General features: G+C 42.8%; 1 long non-coding RNA gene across 1 annotated transcript in view; it reads right to left on the bottom strand.

Annotated features, from left to right (window-relative positions):
• The window catches only part of LOC119619045 (uncharacterized), a 42,986-nt gene extending 23,007 nt beyond the window's left edge, over positions 1 to 19,979 (bottom strand). The window contains exons 1-2 of the long non-coding RNA XR_005235406.2: positions 19,637 to 19,979; positions 18,708 to 19,007 (exon numbers count right to left, since the gene is read on the bottom strand). This is a non-coding gene — a long non-coding RNA (uncharacterized lncRNA). The remainder of the gene's footprint in view (positions 1 to 18,707; positions 19,008 to 19,636) is intronic.
• Positions 19,980 to 20,922: the final 943 nt, after the last annotated feature.

The following is a 20,922-nucleotide window of genomic DNA, read 5'->3' as shown; positions in this document are numbered from 1 at the left end:
GGAGAAGATCTGGAGCTAGAGGCAGTGGGGAGGGGAGAGTAGGAAGGAGGAAACTGCCCTATGTTTTGCAACACCTTCCACAAAGCCTGCAATGCATGCATCAGTTCCCTTGGAGGCAGTGCGGTGAATGGACAGTGCCCAATTCTGAAGTCAGACCTGCAATCCCAGCTCTGCATTTACCGGCTCTGTGACCTTGGGTTGTTTAATGTCTCTGAATTTCCAGTCCCCTCCCATCCCCCACATAGATTATAATGATGCTATATCAATCCTCCTGGCTTTGTTTGGAACATTAAATTAGGTAATGGATTCAAAGAAGCTGGCTCCAAAAAAAGCAAGCAGTACATGTTGGATCTTTCCCCAGTAGAGGCTGACAACCTTGAGAGGCATCCAGCACAATGTGCCTGACACTTGCCAGGGGTCACCAGAACTACAGGCAAGTAGCCAGATAAGTGGGGGCAGACAAGCAGACATCGGGGGCTTAGGGATTCAGGCAAGAGTCTGAGCAGCAAGGAATGAGGACCCAGGCAAGATTAGGGAGAGAGGAGGTCAGGAGCAACATGGAGAAGGGGTGACAGGCACACAAATGAAGAACAAGAGTGGGCTTGTTATTAGCCCAGTTAGCTTCTGGAGTATTTCTGGACCAAGACCAGGAAGGTCAGAGACAGCAGGTAAAAGACAATGGGCTGCTTCACTTGATGAGGAAAACGGCGTGTGTTGGGCAGGATGAAGCATCGAGGGCTGCCAGGCAGAGGCAAACAAAATAAGTCCCTCTGCAGGGCCCTTAAGTATACAGCACAATCTGCCCCTTAAGTAGACCTTGGTTTCCCAGCCTTCGCCACCCACACTGCACATAAGCAGTGCTAAGGGCGTCCTGACAATACAGGATGGCAGCTGTGATGCATCAATGATTCAAGCATCCATTCAGGAGGAGCCTCTATGCCCTAACAATAATTTGTATACCCTTGGGGCTTTCAAATGGGTTTTATCTCTAGTGTCAACTCTGAACAACTGGTAGTGGCTGCCTGAAATATATTTCTGTAGAGAAATATTTTGAAGGCCACATTTGAGAAGAATGCTGTGATTGATTATTTATGTCTGCCAAGGGCTTAGAAATGATGAGTGGAGGTATACTTGCTATCTTTTAGCTTGAAGTAATGCAGCCAATTCCTCCCAGCTGGTGTGCAGCTGGAGCATGCCTATAAGGTGCTGGTGGAGGAAGTTACTCGTTCATGTATTCATTTATTCAGCATTCTCAGAATAGCCTCCATCAGCAGCACTGCTGCACTGGAGGAAGAGAGGATGTGCTGTAGGAAGAAGTTCTGGGGACTCTCAGAGCTGTTTTCCAGACTCGAGTATGCTTTGGCACTTCATTTAGATTCAACGTCAGTAAATAACCCTGGGAAGTAGAAATTATTATCAACCCAGTTTTTCAGGATAGAAAACTGAGATTAATTTTGGTTTGGAAACAGCCAGTGGAATAATTCCTACCATAATAATTATGTCCTAAAATGCAGTCATTTGCATCTTTCACTGAGGTCCCTGAAGAGAACAAGATCATGCTTGTAAGAAGTCATTTGCCCTCTGTGTTATTTAAGGGCAGCCTTTCTGACATATCAGCCAGCCCTCAGCCAAGCTCTGAGCATTACCTAAACTCAGGGAATGCGTATTCAGTGAATTGGCCTGTATTTTATCTCCCTACAAAATAGCTATTTAAATATCCCTCGAGTATGCACTTTCTGAATCATTAAGGCTTCAGGGTGCATCAATTACACTAATTTGGGAAAGTGATCAAATTCATGCAGGGCTGTTATTTTTAAAGAAAAGACATTTTAGTGTATTGATGGGATATTGGTGTCCGGAGTATATAGATTTCCAGTTATCTCCTGTCATGGCAAGAGTCCATCGGGTTCCTTTAAGAGATGGAGAACACATTATGCCTGGTATTAACAAAGATCAATTTCAGTAAAGGAAGACATTCAACACAAGGGAATTGAACTGAGCTGGGAATAAATGATGTAATGTTTGAAGCAATAAGGGATAAGTCATTCTGGGACTCCAAGTTCTTGTATAAATGATGATTAAATGCAATTTTTGTCCCTGCTTTTTGCAAGGGGTGATTTTTCTTTACTGTAAAGCATAATGTATCCATTTCAGCCTTGTCAGCAAAGTATGCAGCTCATAATTGGACTTCTTAAAAATTTCAGATTTCTTTGGTCCTAACGTGAAGGGAGGGTTTTATCTTTATTGCCAACTCATTTCTACTCTTCAAACCAAAGTGACAGTCTTTTATAAGAATTTGGCTTTGGGTGTTATCTTTCAAGAAAACTGTATTCCAAACTTCAATACAGTGAATAGAGTTACGAAGACACCATGAGGATAATATGGAAGATTTTGGAAATAGAGTACAGATAAGCTCTCTGCTGAGATGTGAGATGCAGTGAAAAAAGATGACAAGATGAATAGGAATAACAGTGGTGCAGGATTTCTATCAATGTCTCTATGGGAAAAAGTCAAACCAAACCAGACTTTCTCATTTTTCCTGTGAATACATTTTGCGGAGGGGTGGGGCTGGGGGAGGCAGTCCACAAAAGCTATTTAGCTATTTAAGCATACTCATAACAATATGTGGAGCTGGGAACGACCTCAGATAATTCAACAGATAAGAATACTAATACCCAGAGAGGGAACGTGACTTACCCAGGATCACAGTTTCTCTTCCTTCTGGCTTGAGGTATTTCTTCGTAGCTAATTTAGGAAATTTCATTTTTTAAAAGGAACATCATTCCAATTTTTTTCAATTTTGTTTTTGATGGTGATATTGATTTTTGAATATGCACCAAAAACTAGCACCATGATTGGATGCCAGAAGTTCTAACTTGGAACTAAATTGAATGCTGAGTTTCTGATTCCATGTTTCTTGGGGATGATGTGGCAAGCATACAAAAAGCACATTTTCACAGAGCAACATTTGGAGGGCAGGCAAAAAAAGAGAAAAATTATATTTAAAAAATCAGTTTTGGTGTATCAAGTAATAGCTCTTTTCTTACCAGTGCCCTCCCAAGACAGAGGACTGGGAAGCAAAAAGAGAGAAGGGTCGAACTACCTGAAGGTTGGCATTTGTGATGTCTCCAGCTCAGAGACAGACTTATGGAGGAGCCAAGGTCTAAACCAGAAGAAAAGAACCAAGCACCTCACCCTTATTTTTATTTTTGTCCATGCCAACATTTTTTCCCCATCTAACCTTTAGATGGGTTCTTTTAAGGACTTACTCCAGAATGAAGAGATTTGCTGGGAGCCACAATTCTCAACTTCAGAGAAAGACACATCCAGGGTTTTCTTGAGCAAAGACGGAGCTGCCATCCTGACACCTAGAATAAGAACTCTGAAGTGGGGCTTCAGAAGTTTTATTCTTTGGGAGCTACTTATAGCAGAAAAGGTGTGCAGCGCTTATTAATGGAGAACAACACAAGATGGCAGCCCAGAGGTCTGGGTTCCAATCAGAGCACTTCTGTCCACCAGCTCCATGTTCTCTGGAAAAATCTACTTCCTGCCATTAGACTAACTGTCCACGGGGATAGATCATCCAACAGCCCAGTCAATATTCTCACCCTTGTTATCCCCTCTGCCTTATCCAGCAACTGCCACCATCACATCCAGAACCATGCTACCCTCCTCCCTCTCTTTGCACTGCTTCAGGTTTGGAATCTCCACTCCTGGTGTACTAGTCAGGGTTCTCTAGAGGGACAGGACTAATAGGATAGATGAATATATGAAAGGGAGTTTATTAAGGAGTAATGACTCATACTGTCACAGAGTGAAGTATCACAATAGGCTGTCTGCAAGTAGAGGAGCAAGGAAGCCAGTCTGAGTCCCAAAACCTCAAAAGTAGGGAAGTCAACAGTGCAGCCTTCAGTCTGTGGCCAAAGGCCCAAGAGCCCCTGGCAAACCACTGGTATAGGTCCAAGAATCCAGAAGCTGAAGAACTTGGAGTCTGATGTTTGAGGGTAGGAAGCATCCAGCACAGGAGAAAGATGAAGGCCTAAAGACTCAGCCAGTCTAGTCCTACCACATTCCTCTGCCTGCTTATATTCTAGCCTTGCTGTAGCTGACTATATGGTGTGCACCCAGAATGAGGGTGGACCTTCCTCTCCCAGTTCACTGACTTGAATGTTAATCTCCTTTGGCAACACCCTCATAGACACACCCAGGAACAATACCTTGCATCCTTCAATCCAATCAAGTTGTCACTCAATATTAACCATCACACCTGGCCATCTCCCTATTCCTCCCACATATCTCTAGTCCCACCAGAGCTGCCATCTAGTCTCTCCATCCTTCAAGATCTCCAGTTCCCTGACTCTGCAGAGCCTCCCAGATTTTCTGGCTTTCCTTCCTTTTCTACCTATGTTCTTCATGGGTAGTCACTTCAATAACACTCTTCCCAATACCCTTCTCTGCCTCTGGAGCTGTTCTTCCTCTGATCATCACACAATAATTCTAACTCTGGACAAATCCAACCATCCACTTCCTCAGATCCTGCTGCTTAGTGGTGACTGTGAAAACCTATCATGGTGCCTGCCTTACAAATTAAAGATGCCAACCCCTTGGCACCTGAAGTTTCCAATCTGGTTCCAAATGACTGTTTAAAACCTTTAGCACTCTCCTCAAGCCCTCCACTCCATTCCTAGTCCTAGTTTCCTTCCTGTCATCTGCAGCAGATAACTTGGCGTTCTATTTCCTGAGAAAGAGGTCAGCAGGAGTTGGGATAACATAGTTTTGTGAAGTCTGAATGCCCGGTACTGGGAAACAAGAGGGCAGTTCAGACCAGGGTAGCATGAGCCAGAAGGAAGAACATTCTTTAGCAACCAGAGAGGATGAGAAACCAGATGACTCCTCAAGGTGGGTCCCAGTGCAGGAGGTCCTGAGGCCGAGGGAGCAGGGTTCATTAGATACCTTTCGACAGGACTAGTTCCATGCCTTATGGAATTTCTAGTTGGATTCAAATCTCAAGAGTTTTTAGTTTCTCCTCTACCTGAAACTTTTAAATTGTCCAAGTCCTGAGGCTGAGGCAGCAGAGTTCATTAGATACCTTTTGACAGGACTAGTTCCGTGCTTCATGGAATTTCTAGTTGGTTCATATCTCAAGATGTTTTAGTTTCTCCTCTACCTGAAACTCTTAAATTGTCCAAATCACAAATAAATTTGCTTTGAAAGGCATTTCTGGATATAGAGTGAAAGAAAAGATGCCATATAACAAAGCTGTCTTCTTTATATTGAGTTGGGCCACGGGAGTCCTTCTCTGAAATTCTGTAACTCAAGTAGAGTTCTGGGCCAATTATTTCCTCTTTTGTTTTCATCCTCTGGCTTCCCCGCAGGTGTAGAATTTTAGCCTGAAGAAAGATTTTTGGCTAGGGATTCTGCTCAAGCCATGGAGTTGTGGAGGAGATTCTGACAGATCAGAAGTGCACTACGTGGAGGGGCTCTATTACAGTTGGCTTCTCTGCCTCACTTTGTTTTTACTCTGCTTGTTTTTTGATGATTCACAGAATTCCTAAGCAGGATGGAAGAAAGTAATGACCAAGAGCAAAGAGCATCGCTTATTTTACTTTTTTTAGTCATAAGGTCTGGATGTATTTTGGCTCTTCCCCAGTGCAGGAAGATAATCCATAGCAAGTTATTTTTTAGGTGCAGTTTTTGGGAATCAATTTCTTGTTATAGAAGTCAGTAGTTCTGTGCACATATAGGCAGGCCCTAGGGACCACATGGCCAATGAGAAAGACTTTATCCTACATAAAAGTTCCTGGACAAAGTACAGCTGTTGAGCCTTTCCCCAGGGAGTAGCAAGGGCAAATGTAGTGAGAGTGAGAGAAAGATTACAAAGTGGACAATATAAGGATTACAAAGTGGACAAAAGAAAGCACCTGCCCAACCTCTTAGCTGAGTCAGCAACCTTGCAACTCCAATGGAGTCACTGGGCCTCCTTTCTTAAAAGCTGAATGAGAGCCAAGGGGGGGAATAATCACTGGGTAATGGTTAGCGGGAGATGGACCCACCACTAAAAGCAGGAGCTGTTGGTCCGTGGAATAGTTGTGGGCCAGGGCTTCACTTCAGATATATTTATTAAACCAGGGACATGCTTCAGTTTCAAAAAAAATTTATTTAAATGAGTTTATATCCTTTAATAAGTCATGATGTTTGTTATTTAAAGAAGCCTAGACCAATTATTCTGAAATAGAAGTTACTACATTTTGTTATGTCAGTAAATATAGTTATCCATGAGGTTGTTTATGGTAGATACTCTCACCTATTTCTAAAAGAGGGTTTGGCCAGGCATGGTGGCTCACACCTGTAATCTTAGCACTTTGGGAGGCCGAGGCAGGCAGATCACTTGAGGCCAGCAGTTTGAGACCAGCCTAGCCAACATGGTGAAATGCCATCTCTACTAAAAACACAAAAAAATAGCCAGGCATAGTGGTGCAGGCCTGTAGTCCCAGCTACTGAGGAGGCTGAGGCAGGAGAATTGCTTGAACCCTGGAGGTGGAGATTGCAGTAAGCCGAGATCACTCCATTGCACTCCAGCCTGGGTGACAAGAGCAAAACTCTGTCTCAAAAATAAATAAATAAATAAATAAATAAATAAATAAATAAATAAATAAAATGGGTTTAAAGAAAAACAACAAAAGAGGATTTGTAGTGGCATTTTCAATCTCTCATCCCTTTGGCTTTTGTTAACATAGGCTAAGTTCCTTGTTCAGAGTGACCCTGAGTGACCCTTCCTCCATAACTACAGCTCTCACAGGATCCTGGTAACAAGTACAGGGGTGGTAATGGCTTCCGCCCTTAGCAGTTTCTTGGTGCCTTAACATGTGTTATTGGTTCTGTTAACCCTGCCCACACCTTAGTAAGAAGGCTCTTATTAGAGTCTCCTCATTGAATTCTGTTTCTTGCTGGAACTCTCATTGCTATAATCTCCAACACGTTGGAAAACCTATAAATTGTAACAGTTAAAAGAACCTCTGTTCTTGGACAAAGTACCACACTTGTAAAAAGATAGCCCTGGTGTAGTGCTTTGTACTTGTTTCGTGTGCTGTTTGTTAAATCTCAATTCCATCTTACAGGAAAGGCAATTGGAGTCACTGGGGGTTTAGGAATTGTACGGGGCCTGTGACTAATTAAGGTTAGGGTGGTCAAGAACTCAGCTGTCCAGCACTCTGCTCCAGCCCAGATTGTTCTGACCCAGCAGCAGTCAAAGGAAGGTGAACCTTTGCTTTATTATTTATCCTTCATTAGTTTCTAAACACTCGAGAGAGATGCTCCTGCATAAGTGCCAGCCTTAGCATAACTTCCAAATTGAAAATAACAGGTCTCCCTTCAAGGCCATGTGGTCATCTCCTCTTAATTTCCACACAAGATCCCTGCTGCTTTTTAGAACCATCAGCCTTTCATAGGCGGTTCTGTCTCAAAGATCTTTCAGAAATCTGACTAGAATGGGCAGCTAGGAGAGGTCTTATATCATGATGTCAGGTATGTTTCTCTCCTGCTCTGTCTTGCTCTCTGTTTCTGTTCCCTGGTTTCTCTCTGTACGTCCGTTTGTCTTTCCTATTTTCTTCATGCCTTCCTCTCCTGAGAAGTCTTGTGGGACAGGCTGATAGTCCTTTGCCTGTTGAGATACCCAGTAACTACTAACAGTGGGAAGCCATCACCACCCCAGGCCCTTACCAGAGCCCAGTGAGAGCTGTAGCCACTGAGGCAGGGTCACTCAGCCCCTGCTAGAGGGGTGGCACTGATGCAAGGAGAGGACAACCAAGAAATGCCCTGGTCTCCTCCTCCCCTTCTATCTTCTGATCTCCTGCTTGTGCTTCCATTGTCCCAAAACTGTAGGTCAGAGTGCAGTGGGATCTGGGTGATGGGGTCTATAGGAGCAGCTTTTGGGGGAACAGTAGGATAGAAAAGGGCAGGGCATGGATGGAAGCAATGGCATGGGTGGAGGTGGAGAACAAATAGAGAACAACCAACACAGGGATGACCCCACCTATTGACAACAGTGAGTCTGGATAGTGGGATGAATGAAAGCTATTTTAGTCCATTACTTTATTACTTCCCCCTGCCCAAATGGCAGCTTTGATTCCTTTCTTGATGAATTCCAGAGTCACTCTAAACATTTCTGTTTCCCTCATTCTCTCCTCTCCTCTGCCTTGTGCTCTGTTGGCCCAGGCAATCTACCAGTGCCTGGACCTGATTGTCTACAGCAAAGTTAAGTTGGGAGTTGCATCTCCTTTCTCCTGCATTCTTCTTTGCTGAAGCTAAAAAGGAAGGCAGTTTCCATGTATAGTCTCCCAAGCAAGCCATGGCACAGGTCTGTCTACTCAAATGACAACCACAGTTGTGGTGCTCTCATTTCTATAAATTTGTGTATCAACAGATACAGGAGACAGACTCTAACCATGAAGCTAATGAAGTTTAATCTTCAGCATCCCCCGACTCACTCACACAGGCCCCTTCCAAGGTCCTACCAACAGTCTAGAAATTCCATATTCACAAGTGTCATTGTTTATCTTAAAGAGCCCTCAAAATAGTATAAACTTCAGGCCCCACAAAACCTGGACCTATCCCTTCCTCTTTATCTGTGTCCCTGAAGACACCTTTCTGCCCATGTCTGTCCACAGAACTTGCAGCATTCTGGAGCAGAGGTAGTTAATATATGATAGATCTATTGACTAAGACTCCTCAGACATGTGGTCCAGTCAGTGGGCCCAAACAAAGGAGCAATTGCAAGATGCCATCTCATCCTAATAAAGCTGTGGAAGTGAAACACAATTAGTGACACAGGTGACAAAGGGAGGCTGCTGAGGTCTGGCTAGTCACAAAGCATTGGTGCTCTGCAGTTTAATAAACCCCACATGTGACACCATGGGGACAGTCACCTTGGCTGCTGGCTGGATGACTTGTGCACCTGCTTTTCTGAGAGGTGTGGTGAGGAAAGTTTTGGGTAGGCCCTTTCAGAACTAAAACTGGTCCAGGCCGTGGGGATGCCAGCAGGAGCTCTGCACCTGGGTATATTTGGAAATGCCCACCCTAGAATACAGTACCCTGGGTTGGGTCACAGAAATGGGGCTGTGGCTCATTAGTTCCAGCTCCAGCGAATTCTGCCAGGCACCAGGTTATGTCCCAACCATCAGATTTCTTTTTATACATAGTCACAAAATACCTACAAAGCTTCATGCTGTTAGCTTTAGAGAGCGACAGGTTTAGGATACAGATACCGTAATGCTGATCCTTCTCTCCACAGAAAAACAAGTCAAAAACCCAATCTAGATTGTCAGCCTACTATATGGCAGCACTGAGCATTAAAAAAAACAATTTACATTTTTATATGTATTTAGAATTTCAGAACTTAGCAGGTCCTTATTTAGAGACAGAGGAGAAGGAAGATGGAGGAGAGAGAAGATGGAAAGGAGAAAGAATACTGTACTTACAAAAGGGATTAACAGCAAAGACTCTGGAGAGTTTGATCCCAGGCACTTTACCAGCTCTAGGCTTCAGGCAAGAAACATCACCTTTCAGGGCCTTAGTTTCCCAATTTATAGGACAATAATAAAAATAGTACCTACTCCCTGGAGTTGCAGTGTGGATTAAATGAGTTAGCACGTAAAACTCTTAGAGCCATTCCTGGCACATGGGTTGAGCTCAGTAAATATTAACTGATGCTATTTTTTATATTCTTGGACAACATTGTAGGCCAAGAGCCCCATGTTTGTTGGATGAAACTCTGTCTTTGCATAGAAAGGACTAAGGCTTTGAGCTTACTAGCCACAGGAACTTGGTCCCTTGACTTCACCCCTCAGTAAAGCAAGGATGCCAATAATCTCTGCCTCATCAGGTGTGTTCTAAGAAGTAAATGAGGCAGCCTTCAGGCCTGACCTTTTGTTCTCTGTCAAGGAAATTGGAATGGCTGAATTATTTGAAAGGCATAAAATTACTAAGTCACCACGAGTTTGCCTTCCATGTTTGCTGACGCTAGAACCTCTGTCAGCTCCCCTCCTCCATCCTGAGATAAGTGTTTGCCTTCACACATGCTCAAGACTCCTGAGAAAAGCCAGTCCAACCTCCACAGCCTCCAGGATGCTGCAGGGTTTCATCCCGAGGCAGATTCACTTCAGAACCCCCACACCTGCCCAAGATGGGACACTGAGGACCAGCTGAGAGCTCAGGCTCCACAAAATGCTCAACAAACTGGGCACGCTGGGCCTGGGAGCTACCCAGGCAGCTGGGCCATGAGGAGGGCAGGAGCTCCGGCTCCTCTCCAGCTGGCAGGTCTGCTTAATGAGCTGCACTCAGAGCACAGTGACAGGGGTTTTTTGATGGGCAGAGTCATTAGCACTCCATTTTAATTATGCCTCCTGGCGTTCCCCATCACTTTTCTTTCACTTTACCTGACAGCGCTACTAGTGGCTCCCAAATGCCAAATGGTAACAAGTAAATTGAATTACTGTAAATGTGGATGACTCTCAAACTGATTGGAAAACAAAGGACATTAGTCTTCTCTTGCAGTGTCAGCTGAGCAAGTCTTGCCTCCTTGGGGGCCCAGGAAGGGGGCTTATATCTGAGATTCACTTATGTCTCTGTGGGGTCTAATTTCTAACAACCGGTGCAGACAGCCCATTCAGGAAATGCAAAGAACAACATGTCAGTACCTCCTTAATGCCATTCCAGCAAAGAGATAAGAGAATGGAGAGAGAAGAAATACCGCTATCCCCTCCTGGTAGCTCTGAGAAGATGGGGACTAACATAGAGAGGCAGTATAAGGGGAGGAGAAGCAGGGGACACTCTCCTTGTTAGGAATTACCCCTAATGGCTTCTATGACTATCATTTTGATTAAGAACTGTTATTTGAGAAGAAAGAGGGATCTCTCAAGATAAAAAGGTTATTCAAGAAGGTTCTGTTGGTGGCAAACTCCACTGGCATTTATCTGAACAATATTTTTTTTCCTATATTTCCAAAAGACATTTTTGCAGGGTATACGATTCTTGATGGGCAGTTATTTTCTCTCAGCCTTTTGGAGACAGAATCCCTCCACCTGCTGGCTTCCATTACTGCTGTTGAGGAAGCTAAAGTCAGTCAATTGCTGTTGTTGGGATCCGAGTTTCCTCTCTGGCTGTTTTTAAGATCTTCTCTTTGCCTTTGGTATTAAAGAGGTTTCACTACAACGTGGCAAAATGTTGTTGATGGAAAAAACCAAACTCTGTAAAATATTTGAAGAGGCTTATTCTGAGCCAAATATGTGAACCATGGTCCATGACACACAGCCTCAGGAGGTTCTGAGAACATGTGCCCAAAGCAATTGAGTTGTAGCTTGGTTTTATACAGTTTAGGGAGACAGAAGTTACTGGCAAAAACATAAAATTGATACATGTAAAATAGACATTAGTTTGGCCCAGAAAGGTGGAACATCTTGAAGAGTGAGGGCTTCCTGATTGGCAACTGGTTGAGAGTGTTAAGCTTTGCCTGAAGAGTTGAAGTCAGCATAAACAAATGCTTGAGTTAAGATGGGGTAGGGGGTTATGGAAACCAAGGTTCTTCTTATATAGATGATGCCTCTAAGCAACAGACTTCAGAGAGAATACAGGGTTAATGTCTCTTACTGGACCTTAAAGTGTTAGACTCTTTGGAAAAAGACCAAGAAAGTATAGGAGGTTCTCTACTGTATGCAGATTTCCTCCACAAGATATAGCTTTACAGGGCCATTTCAAAATATGTCAAAGAAATGTGTTTTGGGGGGTAAAATATTTTTATTTTCTTCACGGCCTGCTATGTGTCACATGATGCTATGCCAGAGTCAGGTTGGAGCTGGGTATCTTATTGCCACAAAGAATCTGGTTTTTCAGTCTTACAATCTCCCTTTTAATGTTAGTGCTGGTCAGTTGTGCCTAAACACCTAAGTGAAGAGGGCATAATGAGGTATGTCTAGGCCCCCCTTCCCGTCATGGTCTCTCTTGGCCAAGGAGGTTCCATTCAGTCAGTGGGGGGACTTAGAATTTTATTTTTTGTTAACAGTATAAATTTATTTTTATTATCCTGCTTGGAATTTATTGCAGTTCCAAATCTGGAAAATTCTTGGCCTTTATTCTTCAAACATGGCTTCTCCCCATTTTCTATATTCTGTCTGGAATTCCACTTAGATGCATGTTTGACTTCTCTGCCCTTCATACCTTCTTGTTTCTCAGGCGTTTATCTGTGGGAATCCCAAGAGTCTGGTTGAAGGATTTTCCTCCAGAGAGGATTTGCATTTGCTTCTGCCACATGCCAGACGTGCTTCCAACACTGGGTTGCTTTGAATTAATTTCGCATTAACTAATATCTCTGGGTTTTTCTGGTACACATAGGTAGTGTCCAAGCTCCAAACCTGTATGAGCACAGGCTTGTGGTTACAAATATTTAAAAGAGATTTTTCATCTTCCAAAGGCCAAAGCAAAAATAATCACATTTTTTTGTTTGTGCCCTTGTGAAGCAGAATTTTTTCCTAGTGTTTTTTTTCCACCAGTGGGTGTAGCATGTAGAGAATTCCTGCCCTTCCAATTCCTTAACTGGTGGTGATCCATTGTCTGGACACCTGCCCCACCATGGCCATAAAACCCCAAGGCTCTAGAAAAGATGATAGGGCCAAGGAACCCCTGGGGGGCAGCTGTTGGCTTCCACAGCCACTTTATTTTCATATTCTGAGCCTTTCTCTACTGTCTCAGAAGTTCTGAATTCTTAAAACATTTTGGTCAGCATTTTAAGTTGTTATTGTTTGCCTGTTTATTTTAGAATGGGAAAGTTTTCAGGATTTCTAGTGCACTATATTTTTCACCTTCTGTATTTATAATCGCCTGTTGGAAGAATTTATCAGCTTCTCACTCTCTTGATATTCCCTTTGTTCCCAGCAATCTCCTATGGTATGGGAAGAAAATACCTCCTTTTGTATGTTTTATCTCATACATTGTTTAGCCTCTATTTTATGTATATATGCTTTATCGTGTGTACTTTAGGTTAATATATTGGTATATTCTTATAATGTATTATTAAATAAAAATACAATTTTTAACTGATAGGGATATGGAATCATGAGAGTTTGGAGACTCCACTGCCTTTTTTTTGGAGACAGGGTCTTGCTGTGTCACCCAAGCTGGAGTGCAGTGGTACGATCTCAGCTCACTGCAACCTCTGCCTCCCAGGTTCAAGTAATTCTCCTTCATCAGCCTCCCTGGCAGCTGGGTTTACAGGCGCCCGCCACCACACCCAGCTAATTTTTCTATTTTTAGTAGAGACAGGGTTTCACCATGTTGGCAAGGCTGGTCTGGAACTCCTGACCTCAAGTGATTCGCCTGCCTCAGTCTCCCAAAGTGCTGGGAATACAGGCATGTGCCACCATGCCCAGCCTCCACTGCCTTTTAAAGCCCATTGTCTATGTTCTTATGAGTTTTAAGGTTGGAAAGAAAATATTCAGAGCTTTGTGCACAGTGAACTCTACTTCTTCAGACTAAAAACAAAAGGTCTGGCAGGGTTACGCAAACAGATCCCGTACCTCAGGGTAGGGGTGGGCAGACAGGTAATGTACTTGCTGGGCTGCAGGTTAGGAGATTTTAGTTGACTCTGACTGACCCATGCTCTAAGACTCATTTTCATTTCTTTTCTGTAGCCCATGCTTTTTCATTTCGGTATTTCTCTCTGCTACCTAACAAGCTTTTCTACAGCTTTGATTCACCCTATTGACACCACAATAGTTTAGTTTCTCTGTTTAAAGAAAAAAAATAGAGAACTGGCACAAAAAAACCTATCAAAACTTTCAAAAACAATTGACAGCTTCTGGCCCCAAATCACCAGTAGAAGCTCACCTGGGTTGTCCTCCAGATACCTTGCCTGGGGCTGTATTTGCTGTGAGCCCCCCACCATCCTTTCAGCAATCTCTGATGCCATGTTCCTCTGCCGGTCTGTCTGCATTCCCTGTCTGGGTTGTGTTTTCAGGCCTCAGAAAGTGCATTTCATCCTGACAGTGTACACAGTGAACGAGGTTCAAGGAAGCCATCTGGCTGAGTGACCACAGTTCAAGAAGTCCATAAACAAAAGCTAGAGAATCAGAGCTGTCTTCTTCATTTTGAAACTGAATTGCATGCAGCCTTGGATTCTTTTTTGATTATGATCCCAGGTCTCTCATTTCCTAAAATGACCCCAAATGGGGATGTAGAAAAATGCTCAGTCTAAGGCTGTTTACTGTTTATAGCCTTAGAAGATAGTACACAGAAGGCTCACATGATAAATATTATATAAATATGTGTGTATCTGTCTGTGTCTTGTATGTATAAATTGATATAATCCTTGTGATAGCAACAGCTTTTATGCAGTCATAAATAAGTCTTTAGATGTAGAATTGTGATACTCTGGTTTATTAGTATTGAGGAAACATGGCACAAACAAACAAAACATTTCACGCTACAGTGGTTGTGTGCACTGTTACCTCCATCACATAGACATATGAATGTGCCATGTCATAGGTGAGTCACTCCCAAAGATATTCAAAGCTGAAGCTGCAGCCATTTTTTTAAATCAGAATCTTTGATAATTCTGAATCCATTAATGTGGATAAAAACAGGTTCAGACTGCACTGTGCCAATGGGCACTATTACCTCCTGTTCAGTCAAGTTAAATAAACTGGGTCTCCAAATAGGTTTACATTTTCTGAGCTAACAGTCCTCCTCTGTTTATATTTTCTACTTAAGGAGGATATTTTTTAAAAGCCTATTTCACATAATCAATTTTAGTGGGCCCTTTAAAATGGGAGGTGATCTGGAGGTAGTTCAGTTTGTTTAACAATAACTTCAGCTTATTGAAGTGAGCATTAGCGTATCATGTCCCCATATGGCGGTCATTAGAGAGAGGGGAAACTTGAGAAGCTTATTATTCTGAGATAGCTAGTAAAAGGAATTGAAGACATTTTTATAGGACCTAAAGATAGTGCCAATAAAGTTAGGACAAAATTCATTTGTAGATGATAAGCAAGAGGAGGAAATCTTTGAGAAACTAAAAGGTCTTAGCTCTACAGTATACAAAGTAGAGAAGCTTTCAGGTGAGAAGTCTATGGTTCATGTGCATATTCGTTAATGTACTTACCTTTCTCAGTCACTCAGTTAACCAGTGTTTATTGAGCACCTACTATGTTCCCAAATGTGGTAGCTCCTGAGAATACAGTGATAACCAAGGCACAATCCCTATCTCAAGGACCTTACACATAGATGATAGACTAGGAAAGAGGCCACTGAGTGCAAAGGGATGGAATAAGTGGAAAGGGAGGCAGGGGGTATTGTGCCAGTGCATGTGGTGGTTACAGGAACGGTTCCTACCTGACCTGCTAGGGCAAGCATGGGGTGTGGGTTGTTCCAGGCAGATAGAGCTAGAGGTATAAAAATCTGCAAGAAGAGAGAAAACGGGGTGTCCTTCAGCAACTTCCAAGTAGCTATTTATGGCTTCCACTAGTTCAAGGAAGGGAATATCAAGAGGTAAAACCTGGAGAAGTAAGCAGGGATCCAGATCACAAAGAACCTTGTATGATTCTTGAAAATGGAAAACCCTTAAAAGGTTCTAAGCAGGGGAATGATGTGATCAGATATCCATTTTAGAAAGATGGTGTATTAGTCTGTTCTCACACTGCAAATAAAAACATACCCAAGAGTGGATAATTTATAAAAGAAAGATGTTTAATTGGCTTACAATTTAGCATGGCTAAGGAGGCCTCAGGAAACTTACAATCATGGTGGAAGGGGAAGCAAACAAGTCCTTCTTCACATGATGGCAGCAAGGAGAAGTCCCAAGCCAAAGGGGGGAAAGCCCTTTTAAAACCATCAGATCTTGTGAGAACTCACTATCATGAGAACAGCATGGGGGTAGCTATCCCTATGATTCAATTACCCTCCACCAGTCCCTCCCATGACACATGGGGGTGATAGGAACTACAATTCAAGATGAGATATGGGTACAGACACAGCCAAACCATGCCAGATGGTGTAGGCTGCAGTGTGTGAAATGAATTGGAACAGGGAGAGGTGGACATGGAGGGCGAGTTGGGAGTCTGGTAAAGCAACAAATAAGCCAAAGGATATGAGTGGCCTGAGCTAAGATATCTGACATGGGATAGAAAGAAGTGAACAGACTGAAGATATGCTAGGAATGTAAAATTAGGACACAGAAATGGGTTGAATATGGAAGAGGAGGAAAGAAAGAAGCTAAAGGGATTTTGGGTTATACCACTGGGTGGGAAATGGTATCACTTACTGAGATAGTGAACAAAAGGGGAAGAGGGAGTTTAAGGAAAACAATGGTGAATTAAATTTTAGATATGTCATGTTTGCCTTTGGGATATCCAATTAAACTCTTAGATATATGTATCTGATGCCCAGGACAGGGAACTGGCAGGACTTAGAGATTTTGGAGTTATCATTTTATTCTTGGTAATGTAGGCAATGAAATTGGATGAAATTACCCTTGGTATGGGGAGAAGAGATCCTAGAACAGAGCCCTAGGGAACTAACCAATATCAAAGGGATGGAATGAGGGTGAGGAGCCCATGAGGCAGCCTGAGGACCAGTGGAGTAGAAGACCTAGGAGAGCATGTTGCCAGAGGGGCCATGGGAAGAGAGGCTTTGGAAACAAATGGATTGTCAACAGAGTCAAATGCGACAAAGAGGTCATACAAAATGAAAGAGGAATTTTAAAAGAATGACTGGAGGTGTCCACTATCATCAATGGTAAGCAGATCATTGGTGGCCTGGGTAAAAGCAGTTTCAGTGGCACAATGGAAGAGGAAACACAGCTGCAGTGAGTTGCAGAGTGAATGGAAGGTGAAAATGTGAAATTTAGAGTAAGAACAACTTTTTCAAGATTCCACATGTGAAGGACATGGAAAGAGGAGGCAATAAGTGCCAGAGGAGAATGACAGGATAGAAGGCAATTATTTAGAAACTAAATGATAGAAGAGACTTGAAGTGATTCAAATGCTCATGAGAATTAGCCAATAGAGAGGCAAAGGTTCATGAGATGGAAGGAAGAAGGGGTGATGATTAGAGGGGTATATGTGAGAAGGTGAGATGGGGGGCTTGCCTGGGTCCTGGGTGCAGAGAGAGGTACTGACCTTGGTAAGGAGGACAGACCTGGTGCCAGTTAAAAAACAATCACAGAAACCCAGGCAGGTACACCGATACGTGCTGATGCCCTCACATCTGGAATCGACTGAGGGTCAGCTAACTGGTTCTACTGATCTTGGCTGTACTCACCTGTCTAGGACTCCACAGCTGTTATCTGATCTGGATGAGCCTCATCTGCTCCACAAGACCCTCAGCCTCCTCCTGGGATGGGTAGACTTGCCTGGACTAGTTTATTCTCATGGCAGTGGCAGAGATGCAAGAGAGCAAGCTCCAATCTCCAAGCCCATCTGCAGCCTCTCCTTGTATCATGCCTGCTAATCTCCCACCAACCAAAGCAAGTCATGTGGCTGAGCCCAGTATCAGGTCAGTCCACCCACATGTTGCAAAGTTAAAGGGCAGACAGCATGAGGTCACAGATATCTTAACACAGATAAAGGGAAATACAGTTTTGACATTTTGTCAAACACAAGAAGAAAAAGCGGTTTGTAAGAATCCAAGGGAAAAAGACAAAGCCTAGCCATTCGCTCCTCTTACGTGCAGATCAAGGTGCTGCTGTATTATTTATGTCCGGAAAGGTTAACACTCAACTGTGGTTAATGAGCAAAGTCAGCCTAGATGAGAACACTTCATGATAGGGTCAGCATCACCTTATAAAACTTAACGACAGCAAAGTCAGCTTTATTGCTTTTCTTGAAAGGGGGAAAGCCCTCCACCACCTCAATGAAGTTGGTGGAATCTGCTCCTGGGCAAAAGAAAAAAAATGTTCTCTCCAAAGCTTGTTTATGAGAGAAGATTACTGGACTGTGAAAGAGTTTAATTTAAAGAGTAGGGTGGGGAGACAGGAGTGTCTGCAAAAGTGAGGAAAAGACAGCTCTGGCTGATATCCATATTACACTTGGAAGGGCAAGAAATGAGCTTGTGGATCAATGAAGCCAGGTTTTCAAGGGCTAAACCACAAAGGTAGGGAGCAGAATGTTGATTCTGTGATGGGAAGTGCTTTCCCCATATGCTTCAGACATTCCCCAAAGTTATCATCACCTGCCCTTCTCCCTCCTCTCTATTTTCAGGCAGAACCATTCTCTAAATACTTCCCTTTGCTTCTGAAACACTAAAGCACAGCACTGCGAATTATAAACCTTCAGTGTACAGAGGTGTCTGTAGTTAACACCTGTGGATCTTGCACTTACATAAATCAGGGGTCTAGGTGAGTTGCTCCCCCTTCTTTCAATTCAGTGTGTTGTGATGTATTCCCCGTCAGGGGCATTGATGGAATCTAGTGTCTAATTTTAACTAAACTGTCAGAAAATGAACACACGACTTTGAAAGTTTCCTGCAAAGAAACAGCAGTTGGAAGATTTGCTGGCCTTGGACAGGAGAACAGACCTAGTGCCAGTTAACAGCCACAAAGACCCAGGCAAGTACACCGATACATGTTGATGCTCCCACCACTGGAATCAACTGAGGGTTGGCTAAGGAGCTCCACTGATCTTGGCTGGACTCACCTGTCTGGGGCTCCACAGCAGTCAGCTTACCTGGGACTCCAGCAGCTGTCAGCTCATCTGCTACACAGGGCCTGGTACTGGGATCGGTTGACTTGCCCAGGCTTGTTTTCCTCACAGTGTTGGTGTAGATGCAAGAGAGTAAGCTCCAATGCCCAAGCCCATCTGCAGCCCCTTCTTGTGTCATGTCTGCTAATCTGCCACTGACCAAAAGCAACAGGGAAATGGGAAATGGCTGGGCTGATGAGCAGCCCACCACAGAACAAGCTCTTGGTCAGCTACACTGCAAAGTGACACAGTGGTGAGGTGATGTGATCCCTTCAGAGAAGTCAGCTAAAGGGGAAAAAAAATTGAAATGATGAAGAAGATTACTGTTTAAAATACATATTTATATCCACTATCATTAACTATCATTAAATGGTCCCAAGTGCATGTTGTACCTGAAGTTGTCATAACTAGCAGGACATGAAAACTTTAAGCATTCAGAACCCAGATACAAACTTCTACAATTGCCTCAGCAATAGCCTAGGTCATGTAGTACCCAATCCAGTGTTTTTAGAAATGCGACTAAACTGCAATAAAGAAGGATCTTTTAAGCCTTCTTACTTAGAGGAAGCAAAAGGCCACACATCTTTTTTCTAGTTCTTCCTTCTATTGTGAAAATAACTGAAATCAGATGTGGAAAAGAATATGGCCGCACACAGAAATGAATTACTTTGTCAGCCAATGATATTAAAAGATGCATAGAAAATATTGTTAAAAGTTAGAAGAAATGTGTCTGGAACAAAAGTGGGAGGTTTTAAGACTTGGGGATGAAAAGATGTTATCTAAATGAATGGTATTGCTAGGTTCTGTTTCCATAATGGCGGTAGAAGAACTGATTTTATGAGTCAATAAAAAAAAGAGGCATGAAAGAAAACAGATTCTCCACAGAAAATGACATCTTGAAAACTGAATATTACCTCCAGTGGAGCAGGTGGTTTGATTGGAGAAAAAAAAGGATTCCAAAGTCAGGCTGTAGAGTTGTCCCATGTGTGAAATTCATTTAGTTCATTTTTCCTTAACAAGCTACTGTGGCAAAGAAGTAGAAGGCAGAATTTCATAGGGCAGTACTCGCAAACCTGAAAGTGCGTATGGTTCACCTGGGGATCTTGTTAAAATGCAGATTGTAATTCATGAGGGCTGGCCTGTACTGGGATTGTGCATTTCTAACAAGTTCCCAGGCGATCCGGCACTGCTGGTCCATGAGCTACTCTTGGAATAGTGAGAGCGTAAAGAAATACAAAATGTTAGGGTTGATATTCATTGTATAAAAATAAGATCATTGACAATATAATAAAATCTTCAGGTTATTTGGTATGGATCATGCAAATCATTTTCACAGAGAGGTTTGCTGGTCACCTTGTGTCCGTGTCCTAAAGAGCTGTCGTATATGAAGATGTGCTGCTAATTTTACCTTTACAAAAATACCATATTTTCCAATTTCTGACCTTTTGAATAATGACAAATAGTTGTTGGTAGAATTCTGTCCAGCAGGAAATAAATAAACACATCTAATCTATTTCTTTATGCAAAAGTGGCAATTTAACAATGAATGGGAAAGTAACTGCTCTTCAGAAAGCTTTGTGCTGTGAAGAGAACATTGTGAAAACAGATGTTTTCATTATGATGAGTTTTTGTTGAAATGACAAAGCACCACCCACAAAAACTTTCTTATTTTCACACTAAAGAACTTGGAAACTGAATTTTCTAATATTTAAGTCATTTACATAGTGAATTTTGAACACATTTGCTAAAAATGTAAAAACATCAACTTCTAATTTCTTTGCACGAAAACTAATTTGGTATCAGAGAATATTGAAAATGTTAGCTGAATTTTCACAAATACTTTTGCATAATTGGTGAATAAGACTGAATAATTGTAAGGAACATGGCTGTGCTTTGGTCAAGGACAGACCAAGGTAAACATCCAGAGTGACTTAGCGAGTTTAGAGCACAGGTGTGTAACTCCACTTGTTATCACAGCCGTGTAGCCATAACATAGGAAAGCCATCCTTTGGCTCTAAGTCGCTATTGTCTGTAAAAGGTATAATTGCCCTGCTGACACTGTACAGGTGCACTGGCGCCCAGAGAAAGAGAGAGACAGTCAGAGCTGTCCATCTTTGCAGACAGAGCAGAGGCCAGGACACAGGTCAGCTCGCTTGTGCCCAGAGAAAGAGTTAAGTTGCTGACACTGAAGGCAAGGGAG

The sequence above is a fragment of the Chlorocebus sabaeus genome, chromosome 24 (assembly GCF_047675955.1).
Source record: "Chlorocebus sabaeus isolate Y175 chromosome 24, mChlSab1.0.hap1, whole genome shotgun sequence".
NCBI classification, from domain to species: domain Eukaryota; kingdom Metazoa; phylum Chordata; class Mammalia; order Primates; family Cercopithecidae; genus Chlorocebus; species Chlorocebus sabaeus.
The sequence above is the reverse complement of the archived record's forward strand: the minus strand, read 5'-3'. Positions and strand labels throughout refer to the sequence as shown.